This window comes from Octopus sinensis, linkage group LG1 (genome assembly GCF_006345805.1).
Source record: "Octopus sinensis linkage group LG1, ASM634580v1, whole genome shotgun sequence".
In the NCBI taxonomy this organism is placed as follows: domain Eukaryota; kingdom Metazoa; phylum Mollusca; class Cephalopoda; order Octopoda; family Octopodidae; genus Octopus; species Octopus sinensis.
Genome location: NC_042997.1, coordinates 206,237,857 through 206,259,035, shown reverse-complemented (window position 1 = coordinate 206,259,035; position 21,179 = coordinate 206,237,857). Strand labels below are relative to the sequence as shown.

At 41.1% G+C, this 21,179-nt stretch overlaps 2 protein-coding genes across 2 annotated transcripts in view; one reads left to right on the top strand and one right to left on the bottom strand.

Annotated features, from left to right (window-relative positions):
- The window catches only part of LOC115211065 (protein mono-ADP-ribosyltransferase PARP14-like), a 554,188-nt gene that overhangs the window by 266,982 nt on the left and 266,027 nt on the right, over positions 1–21,179 (bottom strand). The gene's annotated exons all lie outside the window — the stretch shown is intronic.
- Positions 765–21,179, top strand: part of LOC115209626 (protein mono-ADP-ribosyltransferase PARP14-like) — a 40,656-nt gene continuing 20,241 nt past the window's right edge. The window contains exon 1 of the mRNA XM_029778081.2: positions 765–778. The gene's annotated coding sequence lies outside the window, so the exon portion shown is untranslated. The remainder of the gene's footprint in view (positions 779–21,179) is intronic.

Genomic DNA, 21,179 nt, shown 5'->3' with positions numbered 1-21,179 from the left:
AACATTTTTTCACGCTCAGAGTTGCTGAAGCATGGAATAAACTGCCTGCGTCAGTTGTTGACTGCCATGATGCTGCATCCTTTAAGGCCCTCATGCTTTCCGAAATCCGCCGAAACTACACCTGATTGTCCCCCTTCCATACTCATACACATGTGTATGTCATGACTCATGCACTGTTCTTTTCCTGACGCTTGTACATTGCCCTATGTACTATACATACACTTTAGATGAGTTGTGGTGCACCTGAGCACCGTACACAATGTTTTATTATTATTATTATTATATGTGGGGTTAGGGTTAGGGTCAGGGGTGGGGGGAAGGGTATCTTTTATTTTACTTCAGAAATGTAAATAAGCTGCAAATATAAACATTTTGTAGCCATAAACAGAGGGGTCAGTCGTAAACAGAGCTGGATAACAAAACCGTTCCCTCATTTAGTGTCCACCCATAATTATGTCTATTTCGAGATCGATACTAGGATCATAATTATGGGTGGACACTTAATGAGTGAACGGTTTTGTTATCCAGCTCTTTTTACGAGTGACCCCTCATTTTATGGCCACAAAATGTTTATATTTGCAGCTTATTTACATTTCTGAAGAAAAAAAATTCACCTCAATAGACGTCATTGATTGGTTGAAATTGCCGAAATACAAGAAATAGCTTACAAAATACAGAATTTTCTTAAGAAAGCCAAGAGAAAAAGATGTTTTTTGCGACACATTCTACCAGTATACGAAGTTTAAAAGTGTTTAGTTACAAAGAAATTATTTTTAAAATCTGCCGGTCAAAGTAAAAAGATCCGATAAGACTTAAGTTATAAGTGACGGTTTTATCATTATATATCCCAACTTAAAAAAGCTAAATATATTTATCTATTTCCAAATAGGAAACATAATAAAGTAGCCTTACACTATCAGTAAACAAACCAACCAGAAAATATTCGCTATACTACACAAGAAAAACTTGGTAAACCGCTATATAGTTGTAATCTACACATTCTGAAAGAAATTTGAAGAAAATTTCATTACAAAATATGCATTTCTCGGAAAGTTACAAGGAAATAAAGTTTGGAGAAGGAACACACTTAGCAAACCAGAAGAACGAGGAAGAGAGAGACAGAATGCAGGAAAGAAAGGTATAAATAGAACAGAGAGAGAGAGAAAACATTAAAAAAAAACCGTTTGTCAAATTACAGCCCCACCCCAAAAAGATAAAGGGAAAGAAAGAAAACTGAGAGAATGAATGGCTGTCAAAAGAAAATGACGTAACGTAGAAATGCATTGACCTGCAAACATTATAGAGTAACCTTTAACTAAAGCGGCCTCAGATCTTTTCGGTTTTTACTAGCGGTGTCATATGAAATTGTCACCCATAATTATGACCCTAGTATCGATCTATTGCATTTCAATCTGTTTTAGGGTTAGGGGTGGGGGGAAGGGTATCTTTTTTTCTTCAAATATGTAAATAAACCCAATCTGTTTCTTAAACGAGAGATATATTCATACGGCACAGAATGTGTGTTTTTTTTACCTCAATAGACGTCATTGATTGGTTGAAATTGAAAGAATTGAAAAAAAAAAACAAATATCTTACAAACCATAGAATTTTCACCACAAAGCCAAGAGAAAAAGATGTTTTATAAACACATTCTACCAGTATACGAAGTTTAAAATTTTTTAGTTACCTAGAAATTATGTTAAAAACTGCCGTTCAAACCGAAAAGATCCGCGGCCTCAATTAATAGGAAACTAATTTGAGAATTATGGATAAATAACTTCCACCTTTTCGATTATAAATTATTCTGATTTCACTACGAAAAAAAAAAAAGACCATTTCAAACTTTACGGCAATCCTTCAGAGATGTTTTCAGGAAAGTGAAACTACTTGTTCGGTAAGTTCCGTTAAACATTCTCATTTCTTCACTTTGTTCTTCAGCTTACACATAGAACCCTTGGTGCAAACCCACCCAACCATCCACCCATACATGCACATAAACAGAAGCGAATCGTGAAAGCATAATACGTATATTTATGTATGTATGCGTATTTATGATGGCCTAACTACAGATTTGTGCCCTACCCGTCTCCTAACTTCTAGAAATATGGATGTATTTTAACAAAATTTCCAACAAATACCGCTTATATGCTGTAGATTCCGAGTAAATAGGTATTTATTGGAAAGAATTTTCCCAAGGGGGAGGGGTTTCGAAAGATTTACACGTTACCACTTTTTTCCTCATAACTTTTAGGAATATGGATATCTTTCATTGAAAGATTGCAGACAGTTTTGGGGTTGAACGAGAAACGATGTCAGTGACTCAAACGAAAACTATTGTAAGCATCTCTCCTTTCTTCCCCGGTCGTTTGTTTTACACCGATATTAATTAATCTAATTATCATGCCTACCACATTTACAGATTGCCCTTTCTATCATATCTGTCACACACACCCTTTCCCTCACTAGTAATTCCAAAAGACTAAAGTAGATTGTCAACAAATGCACAACAGTTAAAATTATATGTTGATCTTCAACGATACGACGTGGTTGATTTATAATTGTAAATGTAACGAAAATGAATCATGTTGTTTGAAACTTCGTATTTTGGGTTACACACTTTTCAACAAGAAGACATACTCTGCAAGAATCATCATTATCATTATCAGTTACGTCTGATAACTTCAACCAACACATGATCATCAGATTTTCGGGCCTCTTTATCACACACGCACGTGTTATTCCCAATAATATGATTGAGTGCCCCTCTTTCGTTTGTCCACTCACTCGTGTATATATATATATGTATACGTCCTGAGAGTTACAAGAAGACAAATTTGTGTAGTTATAACGGAGTGAAAAATATTGAATGCGACTCTGTAAAGAATTTGTAAAGCAATGGAGAGATGGAGGAAGTGAAAACTTACCTAGCAACAACTCTGAGCAAAACTGAAACTTTGATATTAATTCGATGGCTTTTGTAAGTCGTCGATTGGTTAAACAACTTTGTATGTCACCAGTTTTTCCGAGAAAAACTCTTCCCACCACCACAACTTCACTCTCTTTTATACAATTTACGTTTCTGAGAAATTTGCGATAAGAGTTTATTTTGAAAAGTAAAACTTTAAAAGCAGAGAAAAACCAGTAATAGTTTAATTAGGAAATACAGGTGAATGTAGTAGGCTAGAGAAGATTTCACCTTCAGTCTTGTCAATCACCTTGGTAGAATTTATCAGTTTGTTTTTTTTCTATTGGTGGTACTGTTCAGCATAGTTTTCACAAAACCTTTAGATTGTGGATACACATACGCACGCACATATATATACACACATACATATACATATGTGGTAGATACCTACCAACTTTCTAAGCTAGAATTCGAAGCTGAATCTACATTTTCCTACAAGTCCTCTACCTATTGTTCTCCCCTGTTCCACTAGGAAATTGGTGAGAGTATAGTAACCTCTCAGACCTTTTCGAGGCATTCAGGAGTCAAAACATGATACAGAGTAAAAATCTTTTGTATAGTTTAACATAATTTGGTTAGGATTAATATACATGTATATTCAATCAAATCAGGTTTCCTTCTCTTTGGTCAGTGGGCACTTATCCAAAGGGCCTCTCTTTTTCTCATTTCAAGTATGGTGTATCAGGCACAATAACACAAACCTTACCCTTTCTATCTATCTACATTCTATTACCCTGTATCTCTGTAGTAGACGCGCACAGACAAGATCAGATTTAAACCATGAGAGGTCTGGGGCATAAAACTTTTTTTCCCCACCAGAGTTCCAGACCCCACTAATGAACTCATTTGGAAATAGCCAATCGGAACAGAACCACCTTTATCCGGCACCGTGCATTTCTTATTCTTTCCCTCTCTACTAGCAGACAGCAATTTTTCTGTCCTCTAATTACCTGTCAGGCAAACAAATAAATATATATAAATAATATTCCTTCCTTCTTGACGTTAATCCTTCGATGTTCACTGGTTACTCTGACATTAGCACAATAATACACCTGCCCAAACTGAATTGTTAGAGTTATTTCATTTTTTTCCAGAAAAATATTTTTTAAATTATAGAGGTGCAGCGTACACTTGAGTGAAATTCCTCTCCTCTCTATTATATATACATACAAACATAGTAGATAACAGCTAGTCTTTGGCTGCATTTTGGACCCTGTTGTATCCACTACTCTGATTGGTTGCTATTGGTGCAATTTGTCTCTTACTCTAGCATGCACCAATATACAACCCAACAAATCACAGCCTTCAAATAAGGTCACGTGTGACAGCCTGTTTTTCTACTTCAGCTGAGCCTACAAACCTAACTTTTCCTCAACTTGATGTTATTCGGTTCCAGACTTTTTAAGGTCTGACCACTGACCACACAAGACACCTCCAGTTCCAGCGTTTTCAGCGATGGAAAATACGAATGTGCCAAAAAAATTGGCATAAATCAGCATTTTGAAATTACTTCCCCTTGCTAAATTCTTCATTTTTTTCAGAATTTTTTTTTTTTCAAAATATGTGGAAAAATACAGAGATTATGATTCTGAAACAATTTTCCAAAAATTTTTGTAGTTGGGGTTAGGGTTAGGATTAGGGTGGGGGTTAGAAAAGGGCGGGGGTGGTGATGAATATGTGCAGATTCTGCTCTCTAATGGTTACAGCAGCAAAGTAGGACCGTAGTTAGAAGAGTAATGGAGGGATGGGTGTTAGGAAGATGAGATATGGTAAAGGAACTGCTTCACAGGGGCAAATGTGGGCGTAGAGCCCACCATGGACAGGAATATAAATACCAGTTTTTGGACATGACTTTTGCTGTGACGGATGTGTCTTTATATATCATTTTGTTCAACTTGGACCTGGATGGAATATGGACGTTATATCATCATGGGGGGTAATGATGATGTTGGTATATATATATATATATATATATATATATATGTGTGTGTGTGTGTGTGTGTGTATCTATACACATACACACACTGATATTTGTTTATTTTCAGAAACCACAACATCAAGCTCATCCATTTCTGGTCCAGAACTCCAGCTTAATGATGGTTCTATCTCCAAATATATTCTCTTTGCTGCTGGTTCAGAGATACAAGATGAATGTAACCAGAAATATCCTCAAGGTATTTCTACATCTGAAATTGCAGTCACTAAAGGATATAACCTCAACTGTAAGAATGTATTTCATCTGGCATTACCTCCCTGGGATGAAAATTCCTCTGATTCAGTAAGTATCAATCATATTATATTGACTTATTGAAACAGTTAATGTTTGAAGAGAACCTTATGCATGTTGTGTGAGAATCATAAAGCAAATGACAGCATCCTGTTTAATATTTGTTCTTCCAAGTTATCATTGGAAGGAAGCAGAAGATATCGATGAACAGGACACTTTTATATATAAATAGAAGGAAAAAAGCCTCATGGCCTAACAACAGTTATGTGACTGATAAATAAGACTATATTAAAACATATTTCTCTGTTTTACTGTCTGTATTGGTGAGTTTTTCTCTGTCATGGCACGAGCACTAGAGAGGTTGTCATGTCCTCAACAACACTAAAGACTCCTCTTGGGTCTGCATTGTCTCTCTTCATTCACCAACCATTTTACATGGTGGATTGGGTCTGTTTTATTGTAGCAGCATCATGAGTGAGGTTGCCTTGTCCCTTGCAGGACTAAAGAGTGATAGGAATGACAGTTGTGTTTAGAAGTGGTAGGAGTGAGAGGAGTTGTGAGAGGAGGATATATTTATTACAACTTAATGGTTTCTTCCTGTAATAAGAAAATAATTTAATAAAATGTTCATTATCAATTACTAAACAATTATTTTTTATTAGATTCTGGCAAACTTGACTCAAATAATAACCATTTGTCTGGAAGAAGCTGAGAGAATGGGAGCAAAAAGCCTTGCATTTCCTATATTAGGGGCTGAAATGAAGTACCCCATTGAAAAACTACCCAGAACAATGTATGAAGCAGTGAAAAACTACTCAGATCAAAATTCAAGCCAGATCAAACATGTTTACTTTGTGGTCTGGGAAGCCAGGGCTACACCAGGCTCCACTCTGATCTGGCAGTGTTTCTATAGCTGGATGCCCTTCCTAACGCCAACCACTCCGCGAGTGTAGTGGGTGCTTTTTATGTGCCACCTGCACAGGTGCCAGGGGGGTCTGACATCGGCCACGATCGGTTGGCGCTTTTAATGTGCCACCAGCACTGAAGCCAGCCAAGGCGGCGCTGGCATCGGCCACGTTTGGATGGTGCTTTTAACGTGCCACCGACACAGGTATCACAACTACTATTTCCATTGATATTTGTTTAGATGTTCGTGTACATGCACTTGACTCAACAGGTCTCCTCAAGCACAGCGAGACGTTCCAGGATCCAAGGTATTTTGAATGGGCAGGGGCTATGCGGAACTGGAGCCGGAAGCATCCCAGGTCTTTGTAGTCACAGCACATCTCCAGAGATCTCGGTCCTTGACCATTGCCTCAGTGAGGCCCGACGCTCTGAGGTCATGCTTGACTACCTCATCCCATGTCTTCCTGGGTCTACCTCTCCCCCTGATTCCTTCAACTGTTTAGGAGCGGCACTTCTTCACACATCTCTCCTCATCCATCCGCAGTGCATGACCATACCATCGCAAGCGTCACTCTTGCACACCGCATCTGATGTTTCTTATATCCAGCATTTCTCTCAGGGTGCTTACACACTGTTGTGCATTCACACTGACATTACACATTCAGCGGATCATGCTAGCTTCATTTCTTTCAAGTCTACGTATGTCCTCAGCAGTCATGGCCCATGTTTCACTGCCGTGAAGCATGGCAGTTCGCATACATGCATCATACAATCTACCTTTCACTCTGAGTGAGAGACCCTTTGTCCCCAGTAGGGGTAGGAGCTTTGTAAACTTTGCCCAGGCTATTCGTATTCTAATGGTGACACTCTCTGAGCATCCACCTCCACTACTAACTTGGTCACCCAGGTAGCAGAAACTATCAACTACTTCTAGTTTCTCCCCCTGGAGTGTGATGGAATCTATTTTCTGAGTATTTGTGGTGTCTATTGTCCCTGTACATCTGCCGCACATGAAAGCTATCTTATCAGTTAATTTCCCTTTGATGTTGCTGCACCTCTTATGCGTCCATAGCTTACACTGGGTGCATTTTATGGAGTTTCTACCTACACCTTTCCTACAGATCGAGCATGGCCACCTGCCCGATGGGGTGTGTGCTGAGTTCGCCTTTCTGCTTACTATAACTTTGGTCTTCGCTACATTTACTCTAAGGCCCTTTGATTCTAACCCTTGTTTCCACACCCAAAATTTCTTTTCTAGTTCCGGTAGTGATTCTGCTATGAGAGCCAGGTCATCGGCATAGAGGAGCTCCCAGGGGCAACCTGTTTTGAATTCCTCTGTTATTGCCTGGAGGACTATGATGAATAAAAGGGGACTGAGGGCTGAGCCTTGGTGTACACCTACTTCTACCTGGAATTCTTCACTATATTCGTTGCCAATCCTAACCTTGCTGACAGCCTCTCTGTATAGAGCCTGTACAGCCCTTATTAGCCATTCGTCAATCTCCAGTTTCCGCATCGACCACCAGATAAGGGATCGGGGAACTCTGTCAAAGGCTTTCTCCAAGTCCACAAAAGCTATTTAGAGGGGTTTATCTTTAGCTAGGTACTTCTCCTGCAGTTGTCGGACCAGGAATATAGCATCAGTGGTGCTTCTACAAAACCGAACTGCATCTCATCTAAGCAAATTCTCTCCCTAATGAGATGGGTTATGACCCTCTCTGTGACCTTCATCACCTGATCCAACAGTTTAATACCCCTGTAGTTATTTCTATCTAGAGCATCACCCTTACCCTTGTAGCAGTAGACTATGGTGCTGCTATGCCAGTCATTGGGTATGACTCCATTATGAACTACCTGGTTTACAATGCGGGTGACTAGGCCATAGCCCACATAACCAGCTGTTTTAAGCATCTTAGCAGTGATACCTGATGGGCCGGGGGCTTTACCTGGTTTCATACCCTTAATTGCCTTAACTACAAGGGAGCTGTCTATTTGGATAGCTGGTCCCTCTACTGGGTCAACATTTGGCAGGCTCTCCTCCTCCCATTCATTCTCCACATTCAGCAGTCTTTCATAATGGCTTCTCCAAGCCTCTTTCTTTTCACCAACATTAAAAGCAAGTGCCCCATCATCCAGGCGGACACATTTCTCTCCTGTAACATCACTATTTTCTCTCACACACTGTCTAGCAATCTGAAATACCTCAGTTCTTTGGTCCTCACGTCGCTGGACATTGGCAAATTTCTTCTTTTCTGCTATCATCATCATCATCATCGTCGTTTAACGTCCGTTCTCCATGCTAGCATGGGTTGGACGGTTCGACCGGGGTTCTGGGAAGCCAGAAGGCTGCACCAGGCTCCAGTCTAATCTGGCAATGTTTCTACAGCTGGATGCCCTTCCTAACGCTATATCTTTGGCTATGTATACCTGCCGCCCGGCCTCCATTTTGGCTACTTGGTACGGTTCCCTGCTACCTCCAGGCTCTCCAGGCCTGTTTCTTTGCACTAATGGCTTTGTCTACTGCACTATTCCACCACCACGTAACTCTAGGTCTGGAAGGGACTTTGCACCATCCACAGACTTGGTATGTGGCACTCAGCAAGCTGTGCTGTAGGAATTTCCAGCTACCTTCTATGTCCAACGTCTGTAGCTCCTCCTCCCTCTCATCAAATTTCTTGATGAGGATGTCCCTAAATCTCTGACCATGTGAAGGGTTCTTTAGCTTTCAAATCCTTCTTTTCTGGATTGGTCTGCTTTTTGGAGTCCTTCTGGCCTCAAGCCTAAAGTCACTAATGATTAGCCTATGCTGAGGGATACACTCTTCACCCAGGAGGGTCTTTGTATTCAAGAGCGACCCTGCATCCCGGCTCCAGTCTGATCTGGCAGAGTTTCTACAGCTGGATGCCCTTCCTAACACCAACCACTTCGAGAGTGTAGTGGGTGCTTTTACATGCCACCGGCACAAGGACCAGTCAGGCGGTAGTGGCAACAGCCATGCTCAAATGGTGTATTTATGTGCCACCTACATAGGAGCCAGTCCAGCGGCACTGGCAATGACCTCGTTATATATATGCGTGTGTGTGTGCGTGTATATATATCTATATATCTTTATATATATATATATCTTTATATATATATATATATATCTTATATATATATATATATATATCTTTATATATATATATATATATATATATATATATATAATCACCTTGACCGACCAGTCCGTCAGGCGTCTATTTGACACTGCTGGTCACAGCACGCTGTCCACTCCTCTCTAGATCGTGCCTTTCTCATCCACATGATCCCAATTGTCCTCCTGAAATCGTAACTCCACTGTTGTGAAGGCCTTCCGGGTGGTCGTTTCCGCTCGCGCGGATACCACTCGACAACTGCGCGGGTCCACTGATTATCGGTGAGCCGGGCAACGTGTCCAGCCCATCTAAACTTGCTGCATGTATACTCTGCTATGACATCCCTCATGCTGGACTTCTTTCTGATGACCTCGCTACTGATGTGCTCTCTCAATGAGATTCCAAGCATTGCCCTTTCCATGGCTCTTTTAGCCGTTACCAGTCTCTGCTCTTCTCTCTTTGTGGTAGCCCATGTTTCACTACCATATAACATTGCAGGAAAAACTGTGCTGTTGATGAGGTTGGCATGGGTGGTCCTGTCCAACCTTCCCTTCAGCACATCCCTTATGCCATTGAACGCCTTCCATCCAGCCCTTACTCTCCGTGAGATCTCCTTTTTGATATCCCGGCACATATTTACTTCCTGTCCCAGGTAGACATATTCCCTCACCTCCTCTATTTCATCACTGCCGATCACCATTTGACCTGTCAGTACGTTGTCTGGCCGCATGAACTTCATTTTCATGCGGTTCATCTGGAGACCTACTGCAAAACTTTTGATGTCGAGCTCCGTCAGCATGGTCTGAAGCTGATCCATGGTTTCAACGATGAGTACGATGTCATCAGCGAAACAGAGGTGGGTGAGGAGCTCGCCATTGATGTTGACACCACCTTGCCAGTCGATGCCTCTGATGATCAGCTTGAGACATGCGGTGAAAAGTTTTGGGGAGATTGTATCTCCTTGCTTCACTCCCTTCTCGACCAGCACTTTTACGGGTGATGACAGCAGAGCTATGTTGGTGGTGCATCCGGAATTTGCTTCCCTGAGCAGTTGCACATATTGCACCTCAACTCCTTGCCTCTGCAGTGAGTTCAGCACTGCATTGGTTTCGACACTGTCGAAGGCCTTCTCATAGTCTACAAATGCAACGCAAAGAGGCAGCTTGTACTCATTCGCTCACTCAAGCAGTTGTGTTAGAGTAAATATATGGTCCATTGTGCTGTGGTTCTTCTGGAAGCTGGCTTGCTCCCTCGGTTGTTGTTTGTCTCGAGATGACGTGACAACCTGTTCAGAATTACCTTTGTGAACAGCTTGTACACGTGAGACAGCAGGCAAATGGGTCGGTAGTTCTTTAGATCTTCTCTGTCGCCCTTCTTATACAGCAGGATGGTATTTGACTCTTTCCACTGCGAGGGAGTTCTTCCTTCATCTAGATAGTGCGTCAATCGCTCAGCGAGGATTTTCCAGAGCTGCTCTCTGCCTGACTTTATCACCTCCGATGTTATACCGTCTTTCCCTGGCGCCTTTCCATTTTTCATCAAGCCGATAGCTCTTTCAGCCTCACTGACAAGGATAGGTGGCACATTTTCTTCCTGTTGGAGTGGTGGTAATGGCTGGACATTTCTGGTAGACTTAAAGAGCTTGATGTAGAAGTCTTCGCAAACATTTTCCATCTCACTCTTATCGTTGACTGGTATTCCATCTGTATTTTTCAGGGCCATCACTTCCGATCTATATAGTACCATGTTCCTCTTGCATTTCTTGAGGCTCTTCTTTTCCTCTGCGGCCTTCAAGAGCTTCTCTATCTGGTATACCTCAAAGTCTTTCTTTAGTTGCTGACGAATCACTCTGCTGAGAAGGGAATATTCAAGGTGATCATCAATAGTCCTCTTCATGTTTCCTCTTCTCAAGTAACTTCGTAGTTTCTTCCAAGATTCTTCCCTTCTTCTCTCTTAGACATACTCCTTTAGCCTTCCTGAAACACTCATTCAGTTTCCCTATCAGTGAGTTGTAGTCATCGTCTATGTCATCTCCTTGGCACCAGTTTTCCTGCAGCTTTACCTCGTTGTAGACTCGGACAAGTTTTCCCTTCGACGCCAAATACAGCGCCATCTTCTCCCTCTTCCTGTTTATGATGACCCTCGCCCTCACCAGACGATGATCACTGCCAGTGTTGAATGGCGTCACGACGGAGACGTCATGTAATATGCATCGCTTATCAACCAGGATGTAGTTGATCTCACTTCAGTGCTTAGAGTTCGGCGATATCCAGGTCCATCTCTTCTCCCTCTTCTTGAATAGGCTGTTTCCGATGTAGAGCCGCCTCGCCTCTGCCATGGTAGCAAAATGTTCTCCCCTCTTGTTTCTCTCTCCTATGCCGAATCTCTTGACGTACTCCTCCCCTTGTTGTCCATGTCCAACCTTTGCGTTGAAGTCTCCCATCACAACAGTGTAAGTGGACTTCACAGCCAGCCCTTTGTCTAGCTGTCGATAGAATTCTTCCACCTTGTCGTCGTCGCTGGTACTTGTGGAAGCATAGGTCTGAACAATCTTGAGGGTGGCCTTCCCTGAAAAGTTCAGATTCAGTACACCAATCCGTGATGATATGAACTGGCAAGAAGCGACCCCCGAAGCCCATTCTCTACTTATGATGAATCCGATACCTCCGACCGATCTAGTACCTTCTGCTCTCCCTAATCTCACAGTGCTTCCATCTTGCCATCGTATACTCGCTTCCTTCTTCCAAAATGTCTTTCACAGCCCTAACACGTTGCACCTGATCTTCTTCCTCTCCTCCATTAGGTGGTTCAGTTCTTGCCACCCTGCCACGGACCTGCAGTTGTAAATGCATATGGCAAGGTTAGTCCTGTTCCATGACGGCCCTTGGGAACCTGTGATTCTTAGCAGCCTCTTGTCGCTTGGGTTGCACTCCACAGTCATGGAGTGGCCCAATTGACATGCAGGGTACTGAGGCCCTTTTTCTTTTCTCTTCATTCTTTGTGCTGTTTTAGCCATAAGATGACGCCATCCCACTGGCTGGGCGGGCAGGCCGGCATCTTGTTGGATGGCTGTTGACTGTTCAGGAGTTCATCTGCGCTTTGATGGGTCTTATTTTTCATCCCACAGTGTGTCCAACAGCACCCTCCTCACCAAGCGAGCCTGGTGGGGTTGTCAGTTTAGTCGCCGACGATCCAACCATGTATATATATATATATATATTATATATATATATATATATATTATATATATATAGATATATATATATATTAATTAGAGACAAAACCACTATTTTGCAAATCAACAAAGAAAGACTTAATCCAATACATAAAAAATTTTTTATGTATTGGATTAAGTCTTTCTTTGTTTGATTTGCAAAATAGTGGTTTTGTCTCTAATTAATATTATATAATATTTTACTATAAAATTGGATTCAATCCTAAATCTGATTTTTCCCTGTAAATTTGGATTTATTCCCTAATATTTATTATTATTTATATATATATATATATATATATATAGGTGCAGGAGTGTCTTTATGGTAAGCAGCTTGCTTACTGTAGGCACAGTTACCTCCCTCGACAGCAGGTTAAAACAAGCTCAGCTAGATGGCGCAAGCAGCAGTGAGATTCTGACATGAGGCCTTGCAACTTTCTCTTTTCTTATCAAGACATCAGACCATAAAGATATAAACTAGTTGGCTCTCTGTCACAACACATAGCGACTAGCACACAGGAGGCAATGCACAGGAGGCAGATCGTGGCCCCTATGTATCAAACCATTTGCATTTATCATTCAGCTTGCATATATACGTGTTGCCAACATTAAAGGCATTTAAAGTTACAGATTTGTTTTATGTATTCTTTTTACTGTGTTCCTATCAAAGGATATTACGTCCTTCTGAATAGAGTCATATTTAGATGGCTCCACAACCATGATACAAACAGATCATCTAAAATGGTGACTTGATGTGAAAAACAGATCTAAATTACCAACCACATGGTTCTGGGTTCAGTCCCACTGCATGGCACCTTGGGCAAGTGTCTTCTATTATATAGCCTCAGGCTGACCAAAGCCTTGTGAGTGGATTTGGTTGATGGAAACTGAGAGAAGCCTGTCGTATATATATTCTTTTACTTTCTTTTTTTTCTATATTTCAGTCATTTGACTGTGGCCATGCTGAAGCACCACCTTTAGTCAAACAAATTGACCCCAGTACTTATTCTATTGGTCTCTTTTGCCAAACCACTAAGTTACAGGTACGTGAACACACCAACATCAGTTGTCAAGCGATGGTGGAGGGACAAACACAGACACACAGATACATATATACATATATACGACAGGCTTCTTTCAGTTTCCGTCTACCAAATTCACTTTGGTCGGCCCGAGGCTATAGTTGAAGACACTTGCCCAAGATGCCATGCAGTGGGACTGATCCCGGAACCATGTGGTTGGTAAGCAAGCTATATATATATATATGAAAATCAAACCAAATCAAAATCGATGAACATCAATGGAATTTGTATCTTTGTGGTGCCGGTGGCACATAAGAAAACCATCCGAATGTGGCCGTAGCCAGTACTGCATCGACTGGCCTCCGTGCTGTGGGCACGTAACAAACACCATCCAATCGTGGCCGTTCGCCAGCCTCGTCTGGCACCTGTGTCGGTGGCACATAAAAACACCATCCGAGCGAGGCCGTTCGCCAACCTCGTCTGGCACCTGTGTTGGTGGCACATAAAAAACACCATCCGAGCGTGGCCGTTCGCCAGCCTCGTCTGGCACCTGTGTCAGTGGCACATAAAACCACCCACTACACTCTCGGAGTGGTTGGCGTTAGGAAGGGCATCCAGCTGTAGAAACACTGCCAGATCTGACTGGCCTGGTGCAGCCTTCTGGCTTCCCAGACCCCAGTTGAACCGTCCAACCCATGCTAGCATGGAAAGCGGACGTTAATGATGATGATGATATATATATATTTCTTTACTACCCACAAGGGGCTAAACAAGGACAGACAAAGGGATTAAGTCGATTACATCGACCCCAGTACGTAACTGATACTTAATTTATCGACCCCGAAAGGCTGAAAGGCAAAGTCGACCTCGACGGAATTTGAACCCAGAATGTAATGGCAGACGAAATATGGCTACGCATTTCGCCCGCCAGCTCGCCTTATACATATATATATATGCACACACACACATACGTATATATATATATTATATATATATATATATGCATATATATATATATATATATATATATATATATATATATATATACGTATATATTTGTTATACTATATATATATATATATATACACGCTGGTGGCAAAAAAATTCTACAAAATTTTTTGCCACCCTATATTGATTAATTATGAATTTTCTGGTTGATTCCGTAATGGAATCGGCGGCTTATATTTATTTGCTGCCGATAAATTTGGCGGCGAGTGCGATGATTTGAAAATTTTAGGTCAGATATTGCCGAGGCAGGGACAGAAATGCCTCGTGAAAATATCTGTTCCGATCTGGCTATTTCTTACTGACGAATCTAAGGGCCTATGGAAGATTGGCTTGATTTAATTTAATCAGGTTAGTTTACCATTAAACAGTAGATGAAACGGTGCATCGTATAAGAAATTACAGGGTAAATGTTTTTTAATTTTCTCCTGGTTTGCGGAATTAATGTTATTTTGCGGTTGAAGCTTTGGCTGTTATTTCTAGTGGGTGAATGGCCTATTATGGCCGTTCCTCGATTGTTGATATATATATACACGTATATATTTGTTATACTAATACAACTGTTTGTTATCTACACCACCTGTCTTCGTCTTTTGTTTTTGTTTTGTGAATTCTTCCTATATATATATATATATATATATATATATATATATATGTTTGTGTGTCTGTGTTTGTCCTCCCTCCATAGCTTCACAAACGATGTTGGTGTGCTTACGTCCTGTATGCAGCGGTTCGGCAAAAGAAACCAATCGAATAGTAGGCTTACAAAGAATAATCCCTGGGGTCGATTTTCTCGACAAAGGCGGTGCTCCAGCATGGCCACAGTCAAATGCCTGAGACAATTAAGAGAATAAAAGGGTATATATAGAAAGTTAAAAAAATATGTATATACGTACGTGTGTGAAGGTTAATAGAAAAAACACGCCAAAAAGTGTGAGCGTGCGAGTGCACACACTGACGGATTGTGGCTTAAAACAGAACCAGATAAATTTTACCGAGGTGAACGACAAAAATGAAAGTGAAATTTTCTCTAACCTACATTCGCCTGTATTTCCTGTTAAAACAATTGCCGGTTTTTTTCTTTTGTAAAGTGTCCTTCGTGTCGTGTGTTGTAAAAAGTTATAAACTTTTATTGCAAATTTTTCGTAGGAGTGAATTGTATGAATGAGAGAAGGGTTACGGAGGGGAGTTTTCTTGGAAAAACATTGATGTCATATAAAGCTGCTATTTAACTAATTATCGGCCTAAAAACCATGGAATAAATATTCAAATTACAGTTTTGCTTAGAGTTGTTACGAGGTAAGTTTTTACATTGTATCTTCCTAATTTAATTTCTTTCTCCTCTATCTCTCAATTACTTTACAAATACTTTACAAAGTGGCTTTCCATGCTATTCAGTACATTATAATAATAATAATAATAATTGTGTACAGTGCTCAGGTGCACTACAACTCATCTAAAGTGTATATATAATCAGGTGTAGTTTCGGCGGATTTCGGAAAGCATGAGGGCCTTAAAGGATGCAGTGTTATGGCAGTCAACAACTGACGCAGGCAGTTTATTCCATGCTTCAGCAACTCTGAGCGTGAAAAAATGTTTCCGAAAGTTATGGGAGCTGTGTTGTTTTCTGACTTTGTAGGCATGTCCACGTGTGTTAGACACATGGAGATCAAAAAGGTATTCAGTGTTGTTGTTGGTGAGGTGGTTGATAACTTTGTGGGTGTTTACCAAGTCCGTCGCCAGACGCCGGAGCTTCAGTGAATCCATGCCCAGGGAAACAAGGCGCTCAGAATATGGTAGGTGTCTGATGGAGGGTGGGGGGTTGTTTTCACTTAGCTCTCAGAAAAAATGTATATATTTTTCTATTGCAATTTTCCAGGAATGCTTTTCAGATGGGGTAGAATTACGACTACATCGAAATTTAAGGTAACAGGAAAAAAAATAAATAAAAAAAGGTGCAATCTTTCATTTTGACTCGAAGCTCGAAGGTGTGTGCGTGCGGCTCCGCTGTTACCATCGCCTAATTGGCAATCTTTCGGAACGATGTTTGATGGGGTGTGGGAGACAGACAGTATGTTGTGTAAGTGAAGTGCTTCTGTTAGTGTGTGTGAAAGAGAGAGATAACTGAATTTTTTTACTCGGTGTATGTGTATATGTATGTATGCATGTATGTGTGTGTGTATGTATGTGTGTATGTATGGCCGATTCAGTGTTTACATTATTTCGAGTTAAAACGAAAGATTACCTCTGCCTGTTTATGTAACGGTCTGCTATGTAGAAAATAATGAGGTTGACTCAATGGAATAATGACAGTGACCGAAGATATAGACAAACTTTTTTTTATTTAATATACATATACACATACACCGAGTAAAAAATTTCAGTTACCTCCTTCTTTCACACACACTAACAGAAGCACTTCACTTACACAACATACTTTCTGTCTCCCACACCCCATCAAACACACACACACACACATATACATAAATGCTTCACATGCACGGTAACTTCAAAAGAACTTCCCTCGTCATACAATCGCTTTCTCTTAGTCTCTTTCGCTCTCATTACTTCAAAAGTTCTCGCAAGCCCATATGTAAAAAAAAAAAGAAGTTTTTCACGGAAATCGACGGAAAGGTCTACTAGAGACGAAAGATCGCCCAAAAATCAATTAGTTATTAAGGTACAGCGTTCTCTTTTACTTGTTTCAGTCATTTGACTGCGGCCATGCTGGAGCACCGCCTGTAGTCGAGCAAATCGATCCCAGGACTTATTCTTTGTAAGCCTAGTATTTATTCTATCGGTTTCTTTCGCGGAACCGCTAGGTTACGGGGACGTAAACACACCAGCATCGGTTATGAAGCGATGTTGGAGAGGGGGACAAACATAGACACACAAACATATACATATATACCGCGGGTTTCTTTCAGTTTCCGTCTACCAAATCCACTCACACGGCTTTGGTCGGTCCGCGGCTGTAGTGGGACTGAACCCGGAACCATGCGGTTAGTAGGCGCGCTACTTACTCCTGCGTTCGTTAATTTCCGTAAAAAAAAAATTATATTTATTTATTTTATGGGTGGAAATGGACATTTTCTTTGAAGTCAGCAAAAAGTGAAAGGGAGAGGAAATAGACATGAACGTATGGGGGAGGAGGAACAAAGTGTGTGTTTGTGACAGCGTACATTTTATTTATGTTTTCTCGATGCTTTTTTTAGTGTGTGAATGATTGACGAAGAGACAGACAGACAGACAGGTTTCTGTTGCTGTGTGTGTGTGAGAGAGAGAGAGAGAGACTGAATGAGTAAATTTTCCTTTTTTTTTTATTTAGTTTTTCTCGGAAAAAAATTTACGTTATCACTCTCTCCCCCTTTCTCTCTGTCAAACACATCCTCTCTCTTGCAACACACCTCTCCCTCTCTCTCTCTCTCTCTCTCTCAGTCAGTCACACACTATGTACCGTAAATCCTCGTGTATAGCCCACCCTTCAGTATAATACGCAGGGGATTTTTAGGGGGCTGTACCTCTGAAAAATGAAACCTTGTGTATAACTCGCACCCCTTCCCTAACTTGAGTCAAGGAGGTCTATATCAAATCCTTGGTTTGTAAAAATGTATACGGTAACGTCCTTTATTACTTGCCTTCTTTAACTTTGGTATCTGGGATCTTTTCGCTTTGACCGGCAGATTTTTAAAATAATTTCTTCGTAACTAAACACTTTTAAACTTCGTATACTGGTAGAATGTGTCGCATAAAACATCTTTTTCTCTTGGCTTTCTTGAGAAAATTCTGTATTTTGTAAGCTATTTCTTGCATTTCGGCAATTTCAACCAATCAATGACGTCTATTGAGGTAAAAACGATTTCTTCCGTATTGTGTCAACAACAATTATTTCCGGTGTCATATAAAATTGTCCCTGTTATTTATGAGAAAAAAAATACCCTGTGGCCATAAACTGAGGGGGTCACTCGTAAACAGAGCTGGATAACAAAACCGTTCCCTATTTGTCCACCAATAATTATGACCCTAGTATCGATCTATTGCATTTCAATCTGTTTTAGGGTTAGGGGTGGGGGGAAGGGTATCTTTTTTTCTTCAGAAATGTAAATAAACCCAATCTGTTTCTCAAACAAATATATATGTAATGTGTGTATCTGTGCAACAGAGGGGAAAATTAAAACTGCACATGTGGTGAACTTAGAATATAAGTTTATTAATAAAAGTTTAATAACGATAATCTTTTATTCATACGAACGTAACTGATATAAAATATGTCATAAATAACGGGGACAATTTCATATGACACCGTAAATTGTTGTTGTTGACAATGCTCCAGAGATATTGAATTCACCTCAATATACATACATATGTATGTATGTATATATATATATATATGTATATGTATATATATGTATATGTATATATGTATATGTATATATATTTATATGTATATATGTATATGTATATATATATATGTATATATAATATGTAATATATTATATGTAATAGTATATATATGTATATATATATATCTATGTATATGTATATATATGTATATATATGTATATGTATAAATATCTGTATATGGTTATATGTATTGGGTATGTATATATATAAATATGTATATGTATATATATATGTTATAATGTATATATATGTGTATACATCATCATCATCATCGTTTAGCGTCCGTTTTCCACGCTAGCATGGGTTGGACGGTTCTACTCTAGGGGTCTTGAAGCTGCAAGGCTTCATCAGGCCCAGTCAATCTGGCAGTGTTTCTAATGGCTGGATGCCCTTCCTAACGCCAACCACTCCGAGAGTGTAGTGGGTGCTTTTTTTTTACATGCCACCCGCACAGGTTCCCGACAGAGCTGGCAAACGGCCATGAACGGATGGTGCTTTTTATGTGCCACCGGCACGAGGGCCAGGCGAGGCTGGCAACGGACACGAAACGGGAGGTGCTGGCAACGGTCGCGAACCGGAAGGTTCTCTTACATGCCACCGGCACTGGTAACACATCTGCAATTTCCATTGATCGATTTCGATTCTGATCCTCACTTGCCTCAACGGGTCTTCACAAGTAGAGTTTTGTGTCCCAAGAAGGGAAGGTATGCATACGTAGGCTGGCTCCATCCCATGTAGAAGGTTATGGGTTATGGACTCGCTTGTCCTGCCGGGTCTTCTCGCGCACAGCACACTTCCAGAGGACTCGGTCTCTAGTCATTTCCTCAGTGAGACCTAAAGTTCGAAGGTCGTGCTTCACCACCTCGTCCCAGGTTTTCCTGGGTCTGCCTCTTCCACAGGTTCCTCAACCGCTAGGGTGTGGCACTTTTTCATACAACTATCTTCATCCATTCTCGCCACATGACCATACCAGCGCAAACGTCTCTCTTGCACACCACAACTGATGCTTCTTAGGTCCAGCTTTTCTCTCAAGGTACTTACACTCTGCCGAGTATGAGTACTGACATTACACATCCATCGGAGCATACTGGCTTCATTTCTTCGAGCTTACGCATATCCTCAGCAGTCACGGCCCATGTTTCACTGCCATGTAGCATGGCTGTTCGTACACACGCATCATACAGTCTGCCTTTCACTCTGTGCGAGAGGCCCTTTGTCACCAGCAGAGGTAAGAGCTCTCTGAACTTTGCCCAAGCTATTCTTACTCTAGCATTACACTTTCAGCACACCGCACCCCCGCCCCACTGCTGACTTGGTCACCTAGGTAACGGAAACTATCAACTATTTCTAGTTTTTCTCTCCCTGGAAAGTGACGGAAGTTGGTCTCAGCGCATTTTCAGTGTTTATTGTTCCTGAGCATCTGCCACATACAAAAACCTCTTCCTAGTTAGCCTTCCTTTGACATTGCTGCACCTCTTATGTGTCCATAGCTTACACTTGGTGCATCTTATAGAGTTTCTACCTACGCCTTTTCTATAGATAGATCGAGCAGGCCATCTACCTGAAGCGTTTGTGATTTGTCTACCTTCCTACTGATTACGACTTTGGTTTTAGCTAGATTGACTCTGAGGCCCTTCGATTCTAATCCTTGTTTCCACACCTGAAACTTCTCCTCCAGTTCTGATAGCGACTCAGCAATTAGAGCAAGGTCATCAGCATAGAGGAGCTCCCAAGGGCATCCTGTCTTGAATTCCTCCGTTATTGCCTGGAGGACTATGATAAATAGGAGGGGGCTGAGTACTGAGCCTTGGTGGACCCCTACCACTACCCGGAATTCTTCCCTGTACTCGTTTCCAACCCTCACCCTACTAGCAGCGTCCCTATACATGGCCCGCACAGCTCTCACTAACCATTCATCTATCCCTAGTTTCCTCATTGCCCACCAGATAAGGGATCGGGGGACCCTGTCGAAGGCTTTCTCCATGTCAACAAAAGCCAGGTACAGGGGCTTATCTTTGGCTAGGTATTTCTCCTGCAGCTGCCTTACCAGGAATATAGCATCAGTAGTACTTTTCCCTGGCACAAACCCAAACTGCATCTCATCTAAACTAACTCTCTCTCTAATTAGTTGGGCTATGACCCTCTCCGTAACCTTTGTATCTAGGGCGTCACCTTTACCTTTGTAGCAGTTGACTATTATGCTGCTACACCAGTCATTGGGTATGACTCCTTTGTGTAGTCACCTGATATTACTATACGGGTGACTGGCTATAGCCGACACTACCAGACATTTTGAGCATCT